General features: G+C 35.6%; 1 long non-coding RNA gene across 1 annotated transcript; it reads left to right on the top strand.

Annotated features, from left to right (window-relative positions):
• The first annotated feature begins 8,109 nt into the window (after positions 1-8,109).
• Positions 8,110-11,995, top strand: LOC132599766 (uncharacterized). The gene is made up of 6 exons (XR_009566999.1): positions 8,110-8,305; positions 8,447-8,530; positions 9,132-9,205; positions 10,767-10,959; positions 11,139-11,186; positions 11,635-11,995. It is a non-coding gene; the product is annotated as an uncharacterized LOC132599766 (long non-coding RNA).

The raw sequence follows: 11,995 nt of genomic DNA on the forward strand, positions 1-11,995 counted from the left end.
CGTATGTTTTATTCGGCCAGTATGTCTGGCCGTATAATGCCCAGTTCTCCGAAACTCGTTCTCGTCGACTCGTTTGATCTCCAATCCTTATGGAACCTTCTTGACACTTGTTTAAAACCTCAATACCAATCTAAGGGACATTATCACTCTTCTCCAAGACATCGTTAGGCCATCATTAACTTGTCGCTCATAATCCTTACCCGACACACAACATATCCCTTGCTTTCCTTGACAACCTTCTTCCCTTACGTCAATTGCCTTTGAATCTCTATTAGGATCATCAAATGCTATTTATTTCTTATCACAACATCGTATACGTCGTGCATTTCGCTAGCCTATTCACTGTACATTAATGGGGAATTTTCCAAGGTGTAATAGATATGAAAGTGAAAACTTTAACCAAAGTGATCTGGTCGACTTTTGAGCTGCAACAGTATATGTGTTGTGCACTGATCTTAATTCCCAAGTGGCTTTAATATTTTACACTAAGCATAATATTATCATTTACCCTATTAGAGTTCAAAACATGGATTAAGGAACAACCTATATAGTTAATCTACTTGATGACTCTATGTGTTCTTTACTCACATCTTCATATCTCCAAAAAACAGAGTTTATAAGTAATGCCAATCATAATTCGTTTTTAATAAAGTACTAACCTGCAACACTATTTTCAGTTTCGGTTCCTTAATGTGGGTTACTTGATTGTTACAGTCCTCTCCACCTCTCCCACTTCTACCTCGTCTAAATTATGTCACTCCCTGCAAAATAACATAAACAATATAAAGGAAGTTTTTGTTTCCTACATGAAAAGGAGTAACTTTTTTCCTATAAGAATGAGACTGCTGAACTGACATGAAATAAAGGCATACGAAAGCTGCATATAAAAAATTCCCATAGAGAGCTAAAAGAAATAGAGGGATGGATGACTTTAGATCCTACCATATATTGGCTAAAATTCAAGTAAAAGTTTCATTTTGCTTCATTAATTAATGATACCACATGTTGGAGTGTAGGTGAATTTGCAATAAAAGGGACTATTGATATGCTGAAATTCTCAACATCTTCATCAAAAACGGTAGACAACATATATTATTTAGGTGTATTTTTTACTTGTCAAACCAATTGCTTTATGATAAAACCATTACAGAAAACAAGAAATAACCGTCTTCCAAGATTAATGACATAAACTCAGTAAATCAACTACAACGATTACTCATCAAACAACATAATTAAACCATCTGAATGTCATTTTTTCTTGAAACCACACTCTCATAGAAAGATCTACTCCAAAAAATACTTTTTCAAATCTAAAGCAGTTTCAATTATCAATTAGATAAAATAAAAAACATTCTACTCTAATTTAGGCTACTAGAAAAGCTTACAAGTGAAGTATTTCAGCCAAGACAAGCAACAATACACAAAGAATGAAAAAAGAATGGAGGATGGAAATTTCATCGAGGATGTGAAAGTTGCACCGGAATAAGTTTCTGATCTAAAGTATTCTTATTACTTCTTCACATTATAAAGTCCAACTAATTTAACTAGACTAAGTTTACTTTCATGTTTTCTTAATATAATTTTGAAGCAATTAAGACATAGATGAGACAAGTATGCTAGGGTTGTTAAGACATCCATCATAAACAGATAATCGAAAATTGAAAGGCAAGAACTGACTGAAATGTTTCAAGTTCCTCTCTTTTTTTGGTCATAAAAGATACTTATATTTCATATCATAACAAAGCGAACTACAGAGAACACCTTTGTGGACTAACCACCATACATCGTTGTGGCACAACCATACTACTACTAACCAAACTACTAGCAATATTTACATTATGCACAGAGGATATCACAGTACTAAGATTACACACAAGGACAGGACCTGGCATAGCCCCCTCCTAGTAAATATAATTCCATCCTTACCTACATTCAAAAATTCCTTTAAGGACGAGGGAGTAGGGCTGGGCATAAATACCGAAAATCGAAAAATTGGACCCAACCGAACCGAACTTCAAGAAACCTAAACCGAAACCGAAAGAACCGAATCGAACTAGTTTGGTTCGGTGTTTGGTGTTTACCTTCAAAACACCGAAACCGAAATAGCCGAACCGAACTTTGATGAAACCGAACTGAAGAACCGAAATTTATACATTGCCCTAAAAAATTAAAATAGTCCAGACCCATTAAGTTTAAGCCCAAAAAACCCAATTGTAATAAGCTCTCTTTTGCTTCTGTATCCCTAATTTTTCACTTCAGTTGAGAAAATCAAATATTCTTAACAAAGAAAGGTGACTAGGATGTGTCTTTAGGATTAATGTATGTCCTTTATGTGTTTTATTAATTATTCTTACTGTATGTATATAACACCTAGTAATCCTATATTATGGTTATGATTTTTTGTTCTTGTGTATCCTGTTTGTTTGATTTTGATTTTAATTTGTTAGTTTTATGTTTTGTTGCTTTTGAGAATATGAATTAGTGTAAATGGAATCGCATCTAATATCATATCGAAAAAATTGAATTAAAAAAGTCGAAACCAAACCGAACCAAACTTAAAAAAATCGAAACCAAACCGAACCAAACTTAAAAAAATCGAAACCGAAAGAACCGAACCGAACTAGTTTGGTTCGGTGTTCGGTGTCCACCTTCAAAAAACCGAAACCGAAATAGCCAAACCAAAATTTGATAAAACCGAATCGAAGAACCGAACGCCCACCCCTATGATGGAGTATCCCAAAAGAACACCGTTGAAGAAGATATGGAAGATCTGAACGGAATCGAGGGAAAATACAACAAAAGTAGTAGTATTTTTCACATAGAGCTTTAATGGCATCAAATACACAGTAAGACCTATGGAGTAATAGAGTAGAATTAGGCCTCAAATACACCTCATAACAAGTAATAAATAGAGAGACAAACACTAAACACATAAACAACAGATAGATTTAAGAAAGAGATACAAACCCTAAGTTTGTTTGCCGAGAGAGAAGACCCGGTTAGGAGTGAAATTTGCTCAATAAAACGTTTGGGCTCTTCAACACAACAGAGGAAAATCTCCATCTGGGTGGGGATCGTCGTCGGCATCTTCAATTTTTTGTCAGGACTAGGGTTATCTGAGGGGAGAATCGGGTATATGACATTTGCTTTAGGAGTTCTCTTAAGGAGAAACTGAAAGCATAAATCTGAGTTATATTATTTTCTTAGAGGAAAACAATTCCTTTTTTGTTTTTATTTTGGAGAGTTTTCGTTTTAATTTAATTTCAAATGTTAAAATTATCATATTTGGCAGTGACTTGGTTGCCACAACAGCCTGTTAGTGGTGACTTCTTTCGGTTGCTACAAAATCATTTGCAGCCAAATTTTGTTCTACGCGGGAAAGTGAAATTTAGACCTGTAATTGCATGTATTTGTTGCGACGTAACTATAATCGCCACTAAAGGTGTATTATCTGTGACGACTTTCAAGGTCGCCACAAAATCCATGACTTTCTATGGCGACTACTAAAAGTCGCCACGAATCCATAACTATTTGTGGTGACATGATTCGTAAATGTGATATAACATGGATATGGATATATGATATAACTTGTATGGAAATAATGGAAGCATGTAGGATTTTCATGAAAATAAGCATAGTGGTTCATATCTTGCATTTAAAAACCCATGGAATGCAAAGCATGGGAATTCATGGATTATAGACGGATTCCAAATGTTACACCCCTCATGTTCGTAGTAGTAGAACCTATGGTTTCCTAGTCGGGTATGCCCTTGGAATAGAGACCCGAGCTCGAGTTTAGAGGTAGGAAATGTCTTACCCCGTGTACAAGGGTACCCGCAGATATTCCTGTCAATTTATAGAGTTAGAAGTTGAACGAATCGAATCGACGCGATCTGAACTGAATCAGAAAAATCTGCAGGACCGGTCATCGTCGATGGGTCGTCGACATGGTCGACGGACCGTCGATGTGTGGCATCGACAGGATCCCACAACCTTGCAACTGTAGGTACAGGTCGACACGTCATCGACCCGCTGGTCGAACCGAACGCTGTAGCCTTTTTGGCTTCCAAGTATAAATTGGTGGTCCACGACCCTATTTCATATTTTTCCTTATCTCCAAATCAGAAAACCCTAATATATTCTCTCCCAATAATTTTCATCATATTAGTAAAGATTTGACAAGACCCGGACCCCGTAAACCCGAGATAGTGAAGAAGAAGATTGCTTCTAGGGTTTCTTCAAGGTTTTGAAGTTTAGGGAGTTGAAGTTTAAGGGATTCTTGACCCTCAAGGTATGTAAATGATTTCTACCCTTATATTTAAGTTGAGTATCAGGAGTTTTAATGATTCTAAGTAAAGAGGGGATAGTTGGGGAAGTGGTAAGTGGATGAAAGACAAGATAGTGACTTAAGGATATTTTAAGAGATGATTGGAAACGGGTTTACGTATATTTTGATATATATATGTGTTGTCATTGTTGATGTGAGTATTGTAGTTGATGTGGGATCGAATGAGAAGTTGGAGAGTTGTAAGCTTACAAAGGGAATTATTGTCTATAGTTCGTTGAGCTTTATATGTAATTGAGGATGGTTAGTAAGCGAAGTAAATAGCCTAATTAAGCCTTGTCTTATCTTAATTGTAGACTTGAAAGTTCGAGAGGTAGAAGTTGGACGATTGAGTATACTTCCAGGTATATTAAGGTCATTCTTTTCTTCTTTTGACATGATCCTATGATATGATCCAACAAGCGAGTAAGCGAGCTTCCATATTACTCTACTCTTAGAATCATTAGAAGCACTTCAGTATTTGATGTTCATGTATCCCATTTTGAGTAATCCTTCTATTCATGGGTCCAGTCTTATGTAGCCAGTTCTGTTCATACTGTTTATTCATGCATCACATTCATTATATATTTATGTATATTGACCCGTGACCAGAAGGCGTTATATACGTGAATATTATATATATGTAAAGTATGAGGAGAGATATAGGCATTATATACGCATTACTACTATGATGATGATATTGATTATGGCCATAGAGGAGCCAATATGTTATGACGATATGCCATAGAAGCTTACAGGCGTTATATACGCACATACATTAGGCGTTATATATTCACACATATCAGGCGTTATATACACACTCATATAGATGCACGACCATCGTTGATAGGTATGAGCATGCATATTATGTGCCCACAGAGGCATTGTCAGTTATGCAGATTTATGTAGATTTAGGCAGATACCAGTTCATAAAAGTACATGCAGTTAGTCATTTCAGTTTATGAGTTCAGATCTTATCCATGATTCTTATGTATATATGTTATTCTTATGCCTTACATACTCTGTACATTATCCGTACTGACTCCTCGTTACTCGGGGGGCTGCGTTTATGCCCGCAGGTACAGGGAGACAGACAGGTGGTCCAGCTCAGTAGGACCTCTAGATCTAGCAGTGGTCAGTACGCTCCATTCGATCCGGAGCTATAGTCAGTTTTGGTATGCCCTTTTTGGATGTGTATACATATGGGTATGACGGGGACCTGTCCAGTCCTTTTTACAGCTTTTATTCCAGTAGAGGTCTGTAGACAGTTGTATGTAGTAGTTAGATGATGTAGCCTTGTCGACTTCCATTCTTTTTTGTACAATATATATAGCAGCCTAGCTGGCTTGCATTGTTGTTCCGAATGCTGTGTATTTATATATGCAGATTGTACACAGTTCTGATGTTTCTCTCTTATAAGATCAGTTTATGCCATTTATGGGCTTTTGGTGTTCAGTATGTTTCAGATACGTGTTTTGGGGTGTTTGGTCGCTAGAGGTCGGACTCCCGTCACGGCTCATCGGTTTGGGTCGTGACACCCAATAACCAAAAAGAAATATCAAGAATACAATAACGAATTATTAATACGAACATGGTATGTCATGACACATGTAACTTAGGGTCATCATGAATTAGAGTAGAAACCCTAGTTTTGGTGAAACTTCATAATTTCATAGAAGAACGTGGCATGGGGAAGAACAATGATGTTCCCACACGTGGATAGAAACCTTATATACCTTAATCGCTCCAAAACACCTGAAGAAGAATCAAACTTTGAAGAAGAATCCCAAAAACCTTCAGTTGAACCTTTGAGAAGGGTTTTCATGAAAACCCTAGGTTGGTAACATAGAATTTCACTTAGAATTCATGTATAATCATTATAATTTACTTAGGAATACATAAGAGGGACTTACCTTGATGTATGAGGATGAGGAGAAGAGAGAACGGTCATTCTAGGGCTTGAGGATGTGAAGAATGAAGTGAAAAAGCCAAAAAATGAAGTTCTAAAGTTGTTGTATAGGCCTATTTTACGCTCACTTTAGGCCCATTTTATGACCCGTAAATTATATTTATGAATGTAAATCCTACGGTGAATCAGTAACAGTGTACTGGATCTTTTGGGAAATTTTACGGCCCAATTTTACAGCCCGTAAACCATTTTACGGCCCGTTTTATGGACCGTAAATTCTGCCGGGCAGAACATTGTTTAGTAAAACGTACATAACTTTTTATAAAGATGTTTTTTTAACCTCCATAATATACCGTTGGAAAGGTATTTCAAAGGGCTACAACTTTCATTGAGGAAGTTTTCCCAAATTCATAATTTTTTTTTTTTTCGTATACTCACTTTAAGTGATACCATGTGCAAACTCACTTGAAAACATGCTCCGTAAAGTAGTGTCTGACTTTACTTTGCCGAAGGACTCTTCTTATGACTTGATTAGGTTTCAAATACCCTTTCTACACTACTCATATTGGGTTCATTAAACCCCATCTTATGAGTGAAACCTTAGCCCGAATGCACGAGGTGTTACAGGGCTAAAGTGTGTCATTTATCCAGCCTAATGGCCACATGATGTCATTTACTCTACTATATTTGGTGTTCGAGACTTGACCCAAATTTGGCTCAACCAAATCGATGATCGACCCCAAAAGGCCAGAGTTAGTATTAATTTGTGCAGCTCTCATTTAAGGATGACACAACAAACTTGCACCAGCATGTTGACGCACCAGAGCTTTGATGCACTAATCGAGTTACCGAAAATCCACCTTTGAAGATTCTCGCAAGCCGCAACCACATTTAAGTATCAAGAGTCTTGACTTCTCAAAATAAGAGGGGCCTGTTGGAATTGTTATATAAAAAAGAGGGTCGTATTATGTTAGGGGAGAGTTAGTAATGGAAGTTGGTTGGCGAAGGGGAGTTAGAGTTATTAGTTAGAGAAGTTGGTCGTGGATGCAGGTTTTTGATGAGGCCTATTGGGGATCCTATGCTTAGTCACACTTACAGGGAGCAGAACAGCGTAGCAGACATGCATATTGGCTAAAGAATGAGCAAGGACAAACTTTTGGGGACATAGTCCACTTGACAGTTCCTCCTTTAATTTGTGTGATGTTGATATCTTTAGAGCAGGCAAATTGGGAATTACTTTTGCTAGAAACATTATATGTCGTAGCAGTAACAGTAGAATTGATTCTAGTACCTTAACTCATTCGGTCTAGCATAACCGTACATTTTGTTATGGTGCATAATATCTACTATCACTACTAAAAAAACAGGATTTCCCAACCTCAAAAAACCGACCTCATGAGGTCGGTAAAGTCGTAATATTTATTTTTTAATTTTTTTAAAAATAAACCGACCTGGTGAGGTCGGTAATATTGTATCAAAATTTGAAAAATTAATGTACCGACCTCACCAGGTCGGAAATTTATTTGATGCTAAATATATTATAATTTTATTTTTTATTTAAAATAATACCGACCTCACGAGATCGGTATTATTTTAAATTAAAAATAAAATTATTAAATATACCGACCTCATGAGGTCGGTATAATTAATTAGTCTAATACTGACCTCACAAGGCCGGTATTATTTTAAATTAAAAATAAAATTATTAAATATACCGACCTCGTGAGGTCGGTATAATTAATCAGTCTAATAAAATCAAAACAGACCCAGTTATAACCCGTCACTTTCCCATTTCAATCTCTTCTCCTCTCATCACCTTCTCTACCCCCCCCCCCCCCCCCCTCTCCGGCGACGTCACCATTATTGCTGCCAGTCACCGCCGCCGCCGTCCCTATCCAGCTGAAAAAGCTTGTTTCAGATATAACATTGAAAAAAGAGTTTGCCTAATTGACTACTTCTTCCAAATCTGTCCCTCATTTTCTACGCTCTCACACTTTCTTCACTTCATTTTCCCCATATCTCACGCCCTTCTCTTCTTCCAATGGTCTCCACCTTCATTTTCCATCTTCTAGGTAAGCACTAATTTCTCCTTTGATTCAGTAATTTCCTCTTTCGTTTTAATTCCCAAAGTTACTTCCCCTTTTTTTGTTACTCTAACTAAAATGTTTGAGTCTTGGACAGAATTGACCCAATCTTCCCTTTTGTTTTCTCAGTTGTTTGTGCTTGATTTAGGAGATCATTGTGCTGCCTCTATTGACAACTTTGACGATCAGTAGACAACATCCTTAATCTTTCTGGTATGTATTTTCCTATCTCAAAATGTGCTTTCTCTATTTTAATTGTTGAATTGATGCTTAATGTAATTTGGAATTAGAAACGCCGGAATTTTTATTTTGCTGTCTTTTGTCTTCCATTGTTTTGTACAACTTTATTTGGGGCATGATGGCATCATTAACTGGCCAAAACAGTAGACCATTTTGTCATATTAGTAAAGTTCGTGTAGGACTTTGACAAAAAAAGAAATATAAAAAGAAAATAACTAATGAAGGATATTAAAGTTGTTGAATTGTAGAGAAAAAAAATGGAGTACCGAAGTAGTCTTCAGGCTATGATTCTTTTCTCTATGAAAATTCAAGAATAAGTCCAGAATCATGACATTCTTTACATATTTTCTTTACATGTTTGAAATTAGTAGCCGATTGTTTACTTCCTATTTATAGGTTCTATCTGGAATGGTTTAGCTTTATTACTCAGTTTTTGAATACTATCAGTGTTTTGAAGTTGGCAACTTTTACGAAATTACATTTTTGTGTGTCTTTATTCTTCCTCCTTAACCTTTTAAAAACATCCTTATGTTGATTCTTTCTCTTTTGTTTCCTTTCAAATACCTCAACGAAGACATTCTTTGAGCCATTTCGACATTTTAGAGATATGAGAGGGGTAATGCACTTGACAATCTTGACGGTGTAGTGGTACGTTTTATAAATTTTTCCCTTTTATAGAATTTTACCTTACTAATCCTATTGAGACAAACTAACATAACTAGCAAGCATGTACAAAATATGAACTTGACAAAATGGTAGTGACCTGATGTACCAGTATCCCCTCTGATAGGTTGTTGAGTTCCAGGATTTGCTATGACCTGGTTCTGCTTCTTGCATGGATTTGAATCCTTCTAAGATGAACAGGGTTTTGCAAATTTTGGAACTGTAAACATGGATGAATGTACTAATACCATTCTTCTATTTTATTCTTTTAGATTTCTTGCAGTGTTAATAGGATAACAAAAGCATTTAAGTCTTAACAGTATGTCATACATTTAACATAATCACCAGTATTGCTTTGTCAAAATCTAATTACTCTTAAAACTGATTTCTATTTGGATGAAGTAAGTGGTATTAATTTATTGCATTGTATTAATTTATTGCATCATCCTTTGAAGCTTTGAACTTGTGGCTGATTACAGAATCTTTAATGTGCTTAGACCACAATTTCTTAGGTCTTATATTATGGTTATCTCTGCAACTACTACTAGTGGTGAGTTCAGTATTAGACCACTCAATTGGATTAAGTTCAAAACTCACCCTACAAGATTGTGATGGGGAACAAATTGGGGTGATCAAGAAGTTTATGCAAAAGCTTTCTTCTTTTTCTAAATCTTCTTCTTCAAAGGAATCTGTTTGAAGTAATTTTGGGTGAAGAGGAAAGAATTTTTGGTGAAGAGGAAGGACTCTACCTCTGTAGAAAAGTTCATCTGCATGGGAAGTTGTGAATTTTTCGTCGTTGGTTATTGAGGCCATTTGAAACTGAAATTCTCTATTTTGAGGGGAAGACACTTAAAGCTAATCTTAGAGTCAACCTTATGGGGTCTGCTTTTCTTTCCCTTCCTTTTTTTGTTTTGAACTCTTTTTTCCTTTAAAAAAAGATTATAAATGTTGGGTTTTGGGTTTAGAATCTTATGTAGGACATAGAAGATACTGGTTCCTCTCTTAAATGTTTGTAAAAATCTGAGCTTGATTGTAAAAAAAGATTAAAATGATTGTTTTTACTGAGAATTGGAAAGCAAAAGTAGTGGTGGGTGAATTTTCATTGTTGTCACAAATCACTAGTCTCTTTCCAACAGTTACAAGTTTTTTTTATTTTCTTTGTCCTTATATGTAGTGTGATAGATTCACTAGCCATTCACCCACAGAATGAAATGTAAAAAGTAAAATGGGGTTTCAGCTATGGTGCTTTTAGATAGAGACATGGGTCCCTACTTTGTATAGGGAATAAAGCTTTGATATTTATACTGAAACAGACTGGCCTTTGATATTTTACATCCTTGATTTAACCAGAATGTTATGTTAATTGAATTTTTGAACATTTAGCTACTAAGATTGACAATTTGTTCAATATTCTTATGTTGCAATGAAGTTTATAGGCTATCATCCTTGACCAGTTACCTAATAAGTTATGCTGTATTCTACTCTAAAAAAAGTTATCCTTCTGTGTTTTCATCTTTTTTAAAAATCCATCTCCAATACAATGCAGATATGACTATTCTGGCTATGGAATTAGCCAGGAAGATTTGATTCTTTATGGGCAATCTGTTGGAAGTGGCCCAACATTACACTTAGCAGCTAAATTACCACGGTTGAGAGGTGTGATTCTGCACAGTGGCATTCTTTCTGGTCTTTGTGTGCTTTGCCATGCAAACTTCTTTTTTTGCTTTGATATTTACAAGGTAACTAACACCCTTCTAGGAAATGGAAATTAATTTTTTGATGTGTTTTACCTTCTTTGCCAATGGCTGAGTTATTTATTAGGGAACAATTTGAATACCTTATATATATATATATATATTTCATTTTTGTATTTTCCTTGTGGCCATCTTAAGCATCTAACAGCTATGTTCATGTTCAGAATTTAAACAAGATTCAGAAGGTGAAAAGCCCTGTGCTCGTTATACATGTAAGTTATTCTCCGCATTAGTTGACATTTAGATTCAGACTTCTTAAGCAGTGTTTACTTGATAAAGAAATTGACATTTCATTGGAAAATGATTGAATTTTAAACAAGTGATGAGGGTAAGATTAAATTATCTAACATAGAGAAAGAGAATACATGGATATGAACTTTTGTGTCTTTTCAACTAAAGAATCCTATCTGCCATGACAGAAATCATATATATAAGAACAACTTCCTTTCACTTTAAAGTTTTGTTTCTTGATTCATGATATCCATATGTGACATTTCGTGGATATCCTTTTGGCATGAAACCTTTTTCCTCTTAAAACTGATTACTCCTGGTTTGGTTTTGTGTAATACTTAAAGTAAGAATTCAAAGTAGTTTGATTTGTCATAAAACTGATTATTCCTAGAAATCATTTCTAAGTGTTTAATTTTATATTTTTCGTAGTTGGTTACCAGACAACTTGCTTTGAGAGGGATTCCGTCGTATCCTGATGATGTTCGTAACCCCCATACTCAATCTAGTGGTGCGGATGATGATGGGACTCACGTGTCAAACACACAAAGGCATGTTTGAATGTTAATGTTGTGGTGGATTTGTGAATTGTGTAAGTGTTTTGTGGATGTTTGCGAGGAATGAAGTAGTCTAATGTTGCAGACTTAACTTAATGTAGACTTGTTTAATGTTTTGTGGAACTTTGCAAAAGTTGAAGTAGTTTAATGTCTCTTGTGAATGTTTGAATGACGTTTTGATTTAACTTTGAAGAGTTTCGAATTGAATTTGATGTATTGGTGATTGTAATATATGT

This window comes from Lycium barbarum, chromosome 6, assembly GCF_019175385.1.
Source record: "Lycium barbarum isolate Lr01 chromosome 6, ASM1917538v2, whole genome shotgun sequence".
NCBI classification, from domain to species: domain Eukaryota; kingdom Viridiplantae; phylum Streptophyta; class Magnoliopsida; order Solanales; family Solanaceae; genus Lycium; species Lycium barbarum.